At 38.8% G+C, this 15,671-nt stretch overlaps 1 long non-coding RNA gene across 2 annotated transcripts in view; it reads right to left on the bottom strand.

Annotated features, from left to right (window-relative positions):
* LOC150041016 (uncharacterized) overlaps positions 1-15,671 on the bottom strand; it is an 83,593-nt gene that overhangs the window by 38,692 nt on the left and 29,230 nt on the right. For both annotated transcript variants that reach the window (XR_016533894.1, XR_016533895.1), the window contains exon 2: positions 9,112-9,212. This is a non-coding gene — a long non-coding RNA (uncharacterized LOC150041016). The remainder of the gene's footprint in view (positions 1-9,111; positions 9,213-15,671) is intronic.

Raw genomic sequence — 15,671 nt, 5'->3', positions numbered from 1 at the left:
AACAGGGAAGGAGGGGAGGAGGGGAGGAAGGGAGGAAGGGAAGGGGAGGGGAGGAGGAAGAGATGGACAGATAAATAAGAAAAAGGAAAGAAGAAAGGGTAAGGAAAAAAGAAAAGCAAGCAAAGCAACAGGGGTCTTTGGGAGGATGGATTCCAATTCTGAGATTCTAGTGTGGGTAAAAATACTACCAAACAGTATTGCATACTACAGAGAAATCTTTTGTAAAAGAGTTAATCAATATAACGAAGCTTATTGTTGCCTTGTCCTAATAAACTGTGTACAGCCACCTTAACTGATTATAAACCAGTGGCATCCAAACTTACACTGCAGACTTCCTGTTTCTTGAGCCTCAACTTTCCATCCTAAGGGTGCTTCTCCTCCAGTCATCCCCATGTCTGTCAGCTTCATGGCCCTGCACACAGCCACTTAAACAAAACACCTAAAAACAATCCAAGACTTTTATCTCTCCCTCATCCTCAACACTTAATTTACTGCAAAGTCCACTCAGCTTTCTAACTATATCATGAAGCTACTTATATTTCAACCATCTCAGCTGCTCCTACCACATCACAGCTATCTAAGGCACTGTCAGATATATTAGCAAGAAGAGCTTACCCCCAGACTCCCTCGCTGCCATCTCTTGGTCACTTCTGTTCTCCGCACTGCAGCCAAAATGATCTTGTAATACATATGACCTGAACCAAGATACTCTGACTTAACACACTTCAAATGATAGGCTTTCATATTGTGGATTCTGGCTGTGGGTTTGCTTTTCTTCCTGCCATTTATTTAGTCCTTGGATCAATATAATTTGGCTACTGTGACTTTATTTCCTGGGAGTATGTCAAATTTACTCTTATTGAACTTCTGCAATTGTGGAATCTCTTACCCCCTGGATGCCTACCCTTTTTGAAGCATATGGAAAAACACTTCAACTTCATCATCATCATCAACAACAACAAATATTACCATTTTCTTAGCTTCAAGCACTTATTATTTGAAATTATCATTTTAACGCTTTGCATCCTTAATAGACTGAAAGTACTATGAAAATAATAATCTTCATTATTAACTTTCCTACACTGAGACAATACCTGGCACTTATAATATAATATATGCTCAATTATTGATAGCTGAATGATTTGCATGTTAGTCCTGTGGTTCCAAGGAGGCAGAATAACCCAATAGAATGTGTGCCAGGATCATAGTTTTCTTCTCACCTTGGTATACATTTCCAGAGTCCAAGGGTGCAAAATCATCTTGCAGACAGTAATTTTAGAAAGTCAGAGTAGACAATTGGAGGTAGTACTGTTTCATTTACTGCTACAATCTGTTCTTCTCCCTTGCCCTATGTGCTTGGATCAGAAAAGCTAATGTAGCACAAATCAAGCAAGAGCTGTCCGGGAACAGAGAGCCACCAGCTTCTCAATGTTCCTTTTTAAACCTCTGGCAATCACTATGAGTACAGAAATTTCAACACTTTCAAGTCTTCAGCATGAGCATGGAATATCTTTCTATTTGTGTCTTCTTTCAGCAATGCTTTGTATTTTTTCCCACTGCAAATGTCTTGTCTCCATGGCTAAATTTATTCCCAAGTATACGATTCCTTTCTTATGCTATTTGATGTTATTCTCTTTGAGATACACCTTTTTACCTAATTATCTTTTCATATTGTTCCTTCTGAGTAAGAAATGCAAATAATTCTTTTATGTTGAATTTATGTCATGAAACTTTACCGGATTCGTTTATTAGTTCCAACAGATGGGGTGTGTGTGTGTGTGTGTGTGTGTGTGTGTGTGTGTGTGTGTGTGATTTAAGATTTTCTACATAAAAGATTATGGGGTGATTTTTTTTAACCTTTACCCTCCCAATTTAGATCATTTTATCTTTATTTTTGCTTGTCTATGTGTTCTGGCTAGGGCTTCCAGTACTATGTAAACAAAAAGCAGCTACAGTAGGCATTCATGTCTCCATCTTAGAGAAAAAGCTTTTGGCTTTATATTGTTAGTTGACACTTTCCTACATGACGTTCATGACAGTGAAGTAATTTTCTTTTATTTCTACTTTGTTAAGTGTTTTTTACCATAAAAGGGCATTGAAAGTTGTCAGATCCCAATCAAAATCCCAAAGGCAGTTTTTACAGAAATAAAAATTCCTATGCCAGGCATTGGTGGCTCACACCTGTAACCTCAGCTACTAAAGAGACTGAGTTCTAAGGCCCACAGTTCAAAGCTAGCCAGGGCAGGAAAGTCCGTGAGACCTTATCACCAATAAACTATTCACAAAAAGCCTTGGGAGAAGCACTGTGGCATGCTTAGAGCTGAGCAAAAAGAGCTCAAGGACAAGGCCCACACCCAGAATTCAAGCCCAGGGATCAAAAAAGAAAAGAAAAAATTCCCATAGCTCACCCCTATAATCCTAGCTATAGGAGGCTAAGATCTGAGGATTATAGTTCAAAATCAGGCCAGGCAGGAAAGTCTTCAGGATTTTATTTATTTATTTTTGCTGGTCCTGGGACTGAACTCTATGTGTGAACACTGTCTCTTGAGCTTCTTTTGCTCAAGGCTAGTGTTCTATCACTTGAGCCACAGAGCCACTTCCAGCTTTTTCTGTGACTAATTAGAAAGAAGAGCCTCACAGAATTTCCTGCCTTGGCTGGCTTCGAACTGTGATCCTGAGAACTCAGCCTCCTGAATAGCTAGGATTACAGACCTGAGTCACCAGAACCTGGCCAGAGATTCTTATCTCTAATTAACCACCAGAAAGCCAGAAGTGGAGCTGTGGCTCAAGTGGTAGAGTACTAGCCATGAGCAAAAATATTCAGGAACAGCAACCAGGTCCTGAGTGCAAACCTTAGGACTGGCATGCAACATGTGCATACACATGCACGTACATACATGCACCCAGATCCAAAGCAAGCTTTGCAGACTCTTGCCCATAAATAACCTTGGCTACTCTGGAGGTACAAATTGAAAGACTTGTGGTTTGAGGCCAGCCTAAGGATGAGAAATATGTTCAGGAGACTCTCAATAAAAAGGTAGGTATGATGGTACCTGTTATCCTAGCTATGTGGAAAACATGGTCTAGCTCAGTCCAAGTACAAATGAAAAATAACTAAAGCAAAAAGAATGAGGATGCTGGGCGAGGTGGCTCAGGTCTATAATCCTAGCTACTCAGGAGGCTGAGATCTGAGGATTGCAGTTCAAAGCCATCCCAGGCAACAAAGTCTGTGAGACTCTTTATCTCCAATTAACCTCTAAAAAACCGGAAGTGGTGCTATGGCTCCAGGGATAGGGTGGTAACCTTGAGCTGAAGAGCTCAGGAACAGTGCCCCAGGCCCAGAGTGCAAGCCCCTTGACCCACCAAAAAAAAAAAAAAAGCTTAAAATAGAAGTATGACTCAAGGGCTAGAGTGCCAGCCCTGAGCAAAAAAGAAAAAAACAAAAAACAAAAACAAGAAGCTGGTAGCTCACGTCTGTAATCTTATCTATTCAGGAAGCTGAGATCTAAGGATGGTAGTTTGAAGCCAGCCGGGGCAAAAGACTGTGAGACTCATCTCCAATAAATCACTGAGAAAAAGCCAGAAGTGGTACTGTGGCTCAAGTGGCAGAGTACTAGTCTTGAACAAAAATGCTCTTGAGACAGGACCCCAGCCTTTGAGTTCAAGTCCAGGGATGGCACGCACATGCGCGTACGTACACGCACGCGCGCGCACACACACACACACACACACACACACACACACACACACACACACACACACACACACACAAAGTAAACCATGTTTAAAGAAGGAAGATATGAAGATAAAGTCCCATGAAATTAATATGAATTTAAAAACTAACATACAAAATGGAAACAATGGAAATTCAAAAGATGAATATTAAAAATCCAAGTGGAGGTAGTACAGCTGTGGCTCAAGTGTACAGTGCTAGTTCTCCGAAAAAAAAAAAAAGGAATTCACCAGGTGCGGTGGCTCACACCTGTAATCCTAGCTAGTCAGGAGGCTGAGATCTGAGGTTCACAGCTCAAAGCCAGCCCAGGCACTAAACAGTCTGTGAGACTCTTATCTCCAATTAATCACCAGAAAACCGGAAGTGGTGCTGTGGCTCAAGGGGTAGGGCTGCAGCCTTGAGTTGAAGAGCTCAGGGACAATACCCAGGCCCAGAGTTCAAATCCCACAATCAATAAAAAAAAAAAAAAATAATAAAAAAAAATAAAAATAGGGCCTGGAGATTGGCCTAGTGGTAGAGTGCTTGCCTAGCATGCATTAAGTCTAGGATTCAATGGCTCAGTATCGCATAAAGAGAAAAAACTAGAAGTGGTGCTTTGGCTCAAGTGGTATAGCTCTAGCCCTGAGACAGTCCAAGGACAGTGATCAAGTCCTGATCTCAAGCCCAGGACTGGCAAAAGAAAAAAAAAAAGAATGTGCAAGGAGGGGAAGGGAGAGTGACAGAGGTTTATGCTGATATATTTATACAACAGTGGAAATATCAAAATAAATTCCCTCTTTGTACAACTAACATGCTAATAAAAAAGAAAACATAATTTCTGGAAGCTTCCCACATTTTTCAGGATTCTGGAGGGTTTTTTTGTTTTGTTTTGTTTTTTTGCTTTTTATATAGTGCTAGGGATTGAACCTAGGTCCTCACACTTACAAAATATATGCTCTTCTATTGAGCCACACCCTCAGGGGCTTCCCACATTTTATGAAAGAAGAAAAAAAAGTATTAATATCCAGAAGGGAGATTTAGCTTCATGGAAATCACTTCCTTGCCTAGAAAATGCAAGGCACTGAGTTCAGGCCTCAACTCTGGGGAAAGGGGAGAACTAAAAAGACCTAAAAACAAAACAACACACACACACACACACACACACACACACACACACACACACAAGCAAAATATGAATCTCTACATCCTAGAAAATCAAATGAAATAAATCCACATCCATGTATCATATAGGACTGCGGTGTGAACTCAGGGCTTTACTCATGCTTCCACTCGGCTTTTTTGCTCACATCTGGTGCTCTAGCACTTGATCCATGCCTCTAGCCCACAAGAATTTTTTAACAAAATAGCAAAAAGTACTTACTGTTTACAAGAGAGACCTACACAAATCAATAACTATCAGAAACAATGTGGTCCAAGCTGACTTCAAATCCATGATATTTTTTCTACCTTAGCCTCTCAAATACTGAGATTATAGGCATGCACCATCATAGGTGATTGAGCATGTGGACTTATCAAAATGGACAACTTTCTAGAAAGGCAAAAAGAACTGAAACAAGAAGAAATGGAGAGCTGAGAATGTAGCTGAAAATAGAGCTCTTCCTTAGCACACTGAAGCCCTGGATTTAATTGGCTCTTCATAAGAGACACAAAAATCCTCAAAAATGTAACAGCAAACTGAAACAAAGAATATATAAAGAATTATTTAGCTAGGCACTGATGACTCAAGTCTCTAATCCTAGCTACTTAGGAGGCTGAGATCTGAGGATCTCCATTCAAGGCGGCCTGAGCACTAAAGACTATGAGACTCTTATCTCCAATTAACCTCTAGAAAAGGGGAAGTAAGGCTGTGGCTCTAGCATTAGGGTGGTAGCCTTGAACTGAAGAGCTCTCTGGACAACGCCCAGGCCCAGGAGTAGTACGTAGCCTTGAGCTGAAGAGCTCAGGAACAGTGCCCAGGCTCCGAGTTCAAGCCCTATGACTCCCACAAAAATTTAAGTTAAATCAAATAAATAAACAATGAGTCTCCCATTCTTTAGTGCCTGGGCTGGCTTTGAACCACGATCATCATATCTCAGTCTCCAGTCTCCTGAGTAGCTAGGATTATAGGCAAGCCACTGAGCCCGGTTAAACTATATATTTTTAAAATCTAAACTAAAATATTTTTCCTTCAAAGGAAAATAAATGCTGGGTAGAGCTAGGAGGGAAGTACTAGGAGAAAAGAAGACACTGTATGAAAGGAAAAGCACTCATTACCTGACTCATTTAATTATAATCCTTCTGTATATATCACCTTTAAAATAATAATAAAGTAAAAACAAAAAAGAAATGATGTGGTAAAATGCACATATAAAACTTACTTCTTAATTGTGTTTTTTCTTTGACCCAGTACCAATTAATCAAAAAGCGCCAAGCCTTCAGTCCTACCACTTTATGACTGCGATCTTGACCCCCTGTAAGTAAAGACTATCAATAGAGTCATAAGGTGTTTGTCTCTCTGAGGTTGGCTTGTTTCACTTAGCATGATCTCCTAAGGTTCACCTACATTGTAGCATGTCATAGTATAGTTTCTTTTGAGGCTGAGTAAGATTCCACTGCTTATATATATGTATATATAATATTGCTTGTATATTAGTCTACTCATGAATATTTGAGCCATTCCTATGTTTTCGGTAAAGTCACGCTGCTAGAAACATGGGTGTACACATGTCTTTTGTCTTTTTTTCCTTTTTGCCAGTTCTGGAGCTTGAATTCAAGACCTAAGCATCGTTCCTGAGCTTTAATTCAAGACTAGAGCTCTACCACTTTGAGCTACAGTGCCACTTCTGGTAATTTCTGTTTATGTGGTACTGAGGAATTGAACCCAGGGCTTCATGCATGCTAGGCAAGCACTCTACTACTAAGCCACATTCCCACAGTGCCAGCCCCAGTATCTGTGTGTGTTTGTCTTTCTTTCTTTCTTTCTTTCCTTTTTTCTTGGCTGTAACTGGGTTTGAACCCAGAGCCTGGGCACTGTCCTTGGACACTTTTTGCTCAAGGATAGCACTCTGCCACTTGAGTCACAGCACCACTTCCGGTTTTTCTCTGTATGTGGGTACTGAGGAATTGAACCCAGGGCTTCATGCATGCTAGGCAAGTATGCTACCACTAGGCTATGCTCCCAGCCTCTGCTATGTTTTTGTTGATCATGGCTAGGGCTCTACAACTTGAGCCAGCCTCGCACTCAGCTTTTTGCTTATTTTATCCCTCCTCCTGCCCCTCTCTACCTCTCTCCAGTCCTGGAGCATAAACTTAGGGCCTGGGCACAGTCCCTGAGCTTCTTTTGCTTAAGGTTAGTACTCTACCACTTGAGCCACAGTGCCACTTCTGGCTTTTTCTGTTTATGTGGTACTGAGGAATCAAACCCAGGGCTTCATGCATGCTAGGCAAGCAGTCTGCCACTAAGTCATATTCCCAGACCCTTGTTGGCTATTGTGATGATGGAGTCTTGAGAACTTTTTTTTTATCCAGGCAGGCTTCAAATCACCAACCTCAGATCTTAGTTTCCTGAGTAGCTAGGATTGCAAGCAGGAGCCACTGGAACCTGGCCAATATGTCTTTTTGAGATCTCAATTTCAGTTCTTTTGGGTATATGCCCAGAAGTACAATTTTTGAATTATATGATAATCCTATTTTTGCTTTTTGAGGAGCTACCATACAGTTTTCCACATCAGCTGTACCATTTTATATTCTCAGACCCCACTGCCAAGTGTTCAGATCTCTACACCCACAACAACACTTCTTTTCTTTTTTTTTTGTTCTGTATGACATTCATTCTTAAATATTACATTTTATGTTCATTCCAAATCTATGAAATCTAGGATCATCTTGGAGCCTAGGCTCCAAAATATAAGGACAATTCATAACTAGTATGTGGCCACTATAAAGGTCAAACTGTTTCTTCTTGACATTAAAGCATATCTTCTTAATGACTAGTATACTTACTTAAAACCATATGGATCGGGGAATTTCTCTATTTGCAAGTATGTATGAATTCTGTATCTATTCCAGCATCTCAATTACCTTACAGAAATAATAAGATAAATAAACATTACAGATTTTACTCTTAAAAAAATGAAGTGAAAGACACCTCACAGGAAGGGAGTATTTCCAAATCATTTATCTCATAATGTATTTATATCTACATAGACCTCCTAAACTTATTAATAAAAACAACCCCCTGTTTTCATGTGTGAGACTTGAATAAACATTTCTCCAAAGATTTACAAATATCCAAAAACACACATGAAAAGATAAACACCATCATTTAGTCATCAGAGAAATGCTAATCAAAACTACAATCAGATACCACTTCTTACTCACTAAGATGGCTAGGACAGAAAATACAAATACAATAATTGTTGGCAAGAGTGTGGAGAAATCAGGAATCTTTTAGCTAGTGGTGAGAATGTAAACTGGTATAGCTGCTTTAAAAGCAGCCTGGCAGCTTCTGGAAATGTGAAATATTTGGCCCAGCAATTCTACTTCTAGCTATAAACCCCAAAACAAATGAAAATATATATGCACAAAGAAGAATCACAGAAATGATCAGAGTACCATTATTTACAATAGCTGAAAGGTGAAAAGCTACCCAAATATTTCATCAGATGGTAAGTGGTATGTAATTACTGACCCAAGCTACAAGCTGGATGAACCTGGAGGAGATTATGTTAAGTGAAACCAAACTGTCAGGAAGGACCAAATGTTGCATATTCCATTTATCTTAAATGCCTAGAATCAGCCGGGTGCTCACACATCATGCTTGTAATCCTAGCTACTTAGGAAATTGAGATCTGAGGATCAGGGTTTGAAGCCAGGCTGGGCAGGAAAGTCCATAAGACTTTTATCTCCAACCAACTATACAGAAATAGACAGTGGCACTGTGGATCAAGTGGTAGAGCGCTAGCCTTGAGCAAAAGCTCAGGAACAGTATGCAAGTCCTAAGTTCAAACTCCAGGATTGGCACACAAAAAAAAATAAAGGCTGGGAACATAGCCTAGTGGTAGAGTGCTTGCCTAGCATGCACAAAGCCCTAGGTTCAATTCCTGGTACCACATACAGAAAAAAAGGTGGAAGCGGTGCTGTGGTTCAAGTGGTAGACCACTAACCTTGAGAAAGCCCAAAGATAGTTCCCAGGTCCTGAGTTCAAGCCCCAGGACTAGCAAATAAAGATGGAAGGAAAGAAGGAGAAGAAAATGTCTAGAATGAGCAAATACATAGACAGAAAAGAGATTAATGATATCATTAGGCCGAAAGTATGGTCAAATTGTACATGGGATAGCTAAACTTGATGGATTATCTTGTGAGGACACTAAAAGTAGCTGGGCACCAATGGCTCATACCTGTTGGAAACTGTGGTTTGAAGTCAGCTGAGCAGAAAAGTCTTTGAGATTCTGTCTCCAATTAACCATGTGGTAGACATTTGAATTGTTTCCTCCCAAATCTATAGAACAAGTAGGAAAAGCACAATAATTAGTGGTAACAAGAATCTGAATAGCATAATTATAAATATTAATAGCTAATGCTAAACGGGCACACAATGCATTCTCTTCATACAAATATGAAAGACTCAAAAATAACTAAGAGGATAGGCGCTGGTGGCTCATTGTCTATAATCCTAGCTACTCAGTAGGTCAGGATCTGAGGATCATGATTCAAAGCCAACCTAAGCAGAGAAGTCTATGAGACACTGATCTCTAATTAACCAGGAAAAAGCCAGAAGTAGTTACAGCTCAAGTGGTAGAGTGCTAGTCTTAAACAATAATAATCAAAAACACAAAAAACAAAAAACATTCTAGAGTGAACCATGATGAGTGAGACAAGTTAAGACTAAAAGAACAAAAGGCACATGGTATCCTTAACATGTGGCTATTAGATCCAAACAGTACAAGAGCAAGAACTCAATATTTGCATACCCGATGCTATGGACATGGTATTGGAAATATAAACAACTACATAGACATAAAAATTTATGACTCTATTACATAGATTAATATGTATCTATGACATACAAACTCTCAGCCTAATTTTAATTTTGTTCTAAAATCTAAGTGCCAGTGATTATATAGATTCCCTCCTTGAACATTTGTTTGTTAAACACGTCATTTGAAATATGATATAAAAATCAATGTTAATACTTAAATTAAAAAAAAAAAACCCAAAACAAAAAACACCCTCTGGAACAGTGCCTAGGTCTTGAGTTCACACCCCAGAATTAAACCATATAGTGTATGTGTGAGAGACAGAAAGAGAGACAGAGACAGACCACCACACCCCAGAACTAAACCATAGTGTATGTGTGTGTGTGTGAGAGAGAGAGAGAGAGAGAGAGACAGACAGACAGACACACACACACACACACACACATACAAGTGCACGCATGCATGCACACATGAGTGGGGTGAGGGAGAAAATGCTACAGAGGGCCAAGTAAAGTTGCATATTTAAGTAATGAACTGTTAGTACTAGTTGTCTGGTTCCGGATGGGGCTACTAAGAATTAAATTTGTGAAAGGCAAAAATCTGTACTTTTTCTTTTTATATCTTGACACATTTTCTACACTGATTTTTTTTTTTAATTTACTGCATGTTGGTCCTGGGACTTGAACTCAGGGCCTGAACAATGTATCTGGGCTTTTCTGCTCAAGGTTAGCACTCTACCACTTGAGCCACAACTTTACTTCAAGCTTTTTTGGGGGGGAGGGGGAGGAGTGTTTAACTGGAGATCAGAGTCTCACAGACTTTCTTGCACTGGCTGGCACCTGGTGGACATTTTTTTTTAGAAGCATGTTTCCATTTATAACTACATTACTATGAATATATGTATTATCTGTGTGTGTGTGTGTGTGTGTGTACGTACACATGAAGAAACCCCAAAAGAATACAGAGGAATTATATAGTTTCCAGTTGACAGCACGTTGGAAATCAGTGATGACCATTTTTCTTCTTTTCCCTTCTCAGCATTGCCCAATATTTCAAAAATAAATGATTATTACTAAAAATATTATAATAAAACAAGTTTCAAGCCAGGTGCTGGTGGTTTATGCCTGTAATCCTAGCTATTCACAAACCTGAGATATGAGGATTGTGGTTCAAAGCCAGCCCAGGCAGCAAAGCCCACAAAACACTTATCTCCATTAACCACCAGAAAAGAAGTGGCACTGTGGCTCAAAGTAGTAGAGCACTAGTGTAAAGGAGACAAAGCTCAGGGACAGCACTCAGGCCCTAAATTCAAGCCCCAGGACTCCCCCCCCCCAAAAAAAAAGAGTTCCAATAAAGTGAGTACTAAATTACAAACTGAAGACATATTAATCATTTCATTCAGTACAAGAGCAAATTAATGGGCAGTCATTTCCCCACTCCTTGTCAAATCATTTTCTAGCTACTCTGTGGGAAACAGAAAATGTTAAATGTATTTACGAAGAAATACTCTGTATTTAAATACAGGAAATGACAAAAGTTTACTGGAGAGAATAAAGGTGATAAATCAATAAGGAAAAGAATAAGTCTTGGATGGGAAAACTAATTATTTTACAGAGGTAACTTCTTCCTAAATTAATATGGATTTCAAGCAACATACATCTAAAAAAGTCCTAAATGGGAGAGGTATTGTCAAAATTATTCAAACATAATTTGGAAGGATAACTATAATCAGACAAAGGGTAAACAAATACAGCAGTGGTACTCACTAGACGCTATGTTGAAAATGAACTATACAAGCCAGGGGTGGTGGCTCACGCCTATAATCCTAACTACTCAGGAGGCTGAACTAAAGACCAGGAGACTCTTACCTCTAATTACTCACTAGAAAACAAGAAGTGGGGCTGTGGCTCAAGGGGTAGGCCTGTAGTCTTGAACTGAAGAGCTCAGGGACAGCACTCAGGCCCAGAGTTCAAGCCCCATGAGAAAGAAAGAAAAGAAAAGAAAGAAAAAGAGAGAAAGAAAGAGAGAAAGAGAACTATACAACTTGTGGGTGGAGATGGGAGGAGAAAAAACTTGGCAAGAAACAACGGTAGGGGTGACACTGTCTAAAAAGAAATGCATTCTTTACCTGACATATGTAATTGTAACCCCTCTGTATATCACTTTTATAATAACAATTTTAAAAAGTCACCGCAAAAGAAAAAAATCAGACACAGTAGTTCAGATTAGTAATCATAAGTACCAGGGACACAGAGAAGGAGGATCATGAATCAAGGCCAGCCTGAGCAAAAAGTTAGTACAAGCTCATTTTAACTAATAAAAGCCTGGCACTGGTAATGTGTGTCTGTCATCCCAGCTAGCCAAATAAATAGGAATAGTGTAGTCCAAGCAGGCCTGGCATAAACTCAAGATCCTATCTGAAAACTAAAAAGTAGAAGGGCTGAGTGTGGCTCAAGTAGTAGAGTACCTGTCTAGCAAGTATGAGGCCCTGAGTTTAAATTCCAATATTGCCAAAACAGAAAATCAACGAATTGGGGCCGGGAGTTTGGCCTAGTGGTTAAAGTGCTTGCCTAGCATGCATGAAGATCCGGGTTCGATTCCTCGGTACCACATATAGAAAAAAGCCAGAAGTGGTGCTGAGGCTCAAGTGGTAGAGCTCTAGCCTTGAGAAAGTCCAAGGACAGTGCTCAGGCCCTGAGCTCAAGCCCAGGACTGGCAAAAAAAAAAAAAAAAAAAGAAAATCAACAAATTACAAATATCTAGTTATTATTTTTAAATCTTTAATTAGTTTAAAGGAAAAAAGTTTTGGGAGGAAAAGTAGGAAAAAAGTAGGAAGGGGGTAAAAATATTCGACAAGAAATGTACTCATTACCTTAAGTATGTAACTATAACCCCTCTGTACATCACCTTGACAATAAAATTAAATTAGAAAAAAAGTTCAGTGAGATAGAGAAGATCTGATATTGATTTCACTTCAAAATCTGGAAGCAAAACTGATAAAATATATAATTTTTATCCTTAGGTTTTGTATGCTCCTTACAATGTTTCTGACATTTTTAATTTTTATGTGTGTGCATATATATATACATATATGTAGGATATATATACATATATTTGTAGAAAAGAATTATGTTTTAATCTATAATAATAATAAGGAAAATCAGTTATCCTCTGCAGCAAGAATATTAACAATGAAAATGAAAAGATAAATTATGGGGAAAAATGACCAATAAAAACACATAAAAGTAAATTCAACCTAACAATTTTCAAAAGGCCATTTAAAAATAATAATCTTTTTCATCTCTAAAACTGGCAAAGACACTTAAAAGGGTTATTTTCCAAGGGAATATTCCAGCTTTCAAAACAGCAGAAATGTAATCATTTGTATCTTTCTTTAAAACACAAAGGGAGGAGGAAAAAGTTGTTTTACTTTTTGTGTCCCTTTGCTACCACCTACAGGAAACTATGTAAAATGAAATTAAGAAACTGAAGCAGAGTGAATAAAATTGATACTTACCATGAGACTGGTTTCTGAGCAACTACAGAAGAGATTACAAGAGTGTAATTCTTTGACTTATATCACAAATGTAATTTTTTCCAATTACTGCATGGAAGAATTCAGATGAATAGAAATAGGTACATCAAATCATAGAGAAGAAAAGATATTCTCTTGGGTCAATAAACAAGCTTTGACAGTTTTTTTAAAAGTGTTATTAAAGAATTGAATAAAGTGGTCACAATTCCATAAATCAGGATGTGAGCATAATGCTTCTTGATAATGTTAACCCTCCCTTGTTTTCCCCCACCCACAAGTGACATAGTTCATTTTTTTACCTAGTAGATATTGAATACAGTAACTGCATCTGCTCACTATTCCTCCCTCTATTACTGTTTCCTCTTTTGACCCTCACCCAAAAACATGTTTCCATGTCCCTTCCAACCCCACTAGTCCTAAGGCTTAAACTCAGGGTCAGGGCACTGTCCTTGGGCTTTCTCAAGTCTAGAGCTCTACAATTTTACACCACAGCGCCACTTCTGAGGAATCAAACCCAGGGCTTCCTGCATGATACGACATAAGCACTGTACCAGAAGACCATACTCCCAGTCCTCGTATTCTTTTTTTTTTTTGATAAACAGTACTTTAGTTGTTCAGAGGATTTCTTCCCTAAGTATATCCTCCTTGGTTCAATCCATTTATGTGGAAATGCATGAAGCACTGTGTATATTATCATGCATAGGTGTATTTTCTAAATTTTTTTTGATTGATTGACTGATTTTTGGTTGGTCATAGGACTTGGACTCTGGGCCTGGGCGCTGACCCTAAGCTTTTCAGCTCAAAGCTACTGCCCTACCTCTTGAGCCACAGTGCCACTTCCACATAGTTATATTTTTTGATCCACTTCTATATGAGAGAAAACAAGTCTCCGAGCGTGGCTTATTTCATTTAGCACCATTTGTTCTATGTCGAACCATCCATTTCCCTGAAAATAACATAAAAGTATTATTTCTAATAAAGGAGTAAAATTCAATTATGTATATGTACCACATTTTCTTAATCCTTTCATCTGTTGTAAGGCATCTAAACTTTGGCACTTTTTTTCCATATATTTTTTATTGTAATTAATAGAAGGGTTACATTATATTCACCAGACAGAAGGTGCAATACATCACAAACATTGATACCCTTTCTCATATCTTGGTCCCCATTTCCCTCCCCCCACCCCCATCCCTCATCTTGTTTCCCCCCCTTCGCTATCCTATTTCAAATAACCAAATAAGCATATATACAATAATATATCAGATCACAAGGTAAAATACTGCAACAATAAGAGATAGCCAAGGGACAGCAAAAAGGATGAGAGATAACATTAAGGAGAACAATCACTCATTTTACAGCTTTTGTTTCTATATCCTGGAGGTCTTAAACCAATTTAGCCTCATACTATATAGCCTTATGTATGTAGGTTTTGCTCTATTGTAAATCTCTGCTAGGAGAGCCCAAGGTTTCTACTGATTATGACAAATGAGGGAAACCATTGAGCCTATGTTCTTGAGTCTGGCTTACTTCACTTAATATGATTTTTTTCTAAGTCTTTCCATTTCCTTACAAATGGGGCGATGTCATTCTTTCTAACAGCAGCATAGAATTCCATTGTGTATAAATACTACATCTTGTTGATCCACTCATCAACTGAGGGGCATCTGGGTTGGTTCCATATCTTTGCTATGGTAAACAGTGCTACAATGAACATCGTTGTGCTAGTGGATTTAGTATGTCCTTGTGTCTGGACGATTGGTAAATGGCAAGTAGTGGAATTGCTGGGTTATAGGGGAGTTCTATGTTTAGTCTTTTGAGGAGATGCCATACTGCTTTCCATAGTGGTTGAACAAGTATGCACTCCCACCAATAGTGTAGTAGTGATTCCTCCTGGCCACATCCCCTCCAGCATCTGTTGTTAGTAGATTTCTTGATCATGGCCATTCTAACTGGAGTGAAGTGGAATCTTAAGAGTTGTTTTGATTTGCATTTCTTTTATGGCCAGAGATGTCGAACATTTTTTCAAGTGTCTATAGGCTATTCTCATTTCTTCTTCAGAGAAGACTCTCTTTAAGTCTTTGGTCCATCTTTTAATGGGATGGTTGTTTCTTTGGAGATTAGTTTTAGAGTGATTCAATTTTTTGAGCTGTTGATATATTTTAGATATGAGGCCTTTGTGAGTTGTATGGTTAGTGAAGATCTTCTTCCACTCTGTAGGCTTTCTAGTTAATTTGCTAGCTATGTCCTGCAGTCTAATGCAGTCCCACTTATCCAGACTTTCTCTGATTTGTTGTTTCTTGGTCCTTATAAAGAAAGTATCAACCTGTGCCAAAGAGATCTAGTGTATCTCCTATTCCTTCTTGTAAAGTTTTCAGTGTATCTGCTTTTACCTCGAGGTCTTTGATCCATTTGGAGTTAATCCTGGTGCAGGGTGACAAAGAAG

This window comes from Megascapheus bottae, chromosome X, assembly GCF_031878675.1.
Source record: "Megascapheus bottae isolate mThoBot1 chromosome X, mThoBot2.hap1, whole genome shotgun sequence".
Taxonomy (NCBI): Eukaryota; Metazoa; Chordata; class Mammalia; order Rodentia; family Geomyidae; genus Megascapheus; species Megascapheus bottae.
Note: the sequence above shows the minus strand (reverse complement) of the source record. Positions and strands in the feature narration are given on the sequence as shown.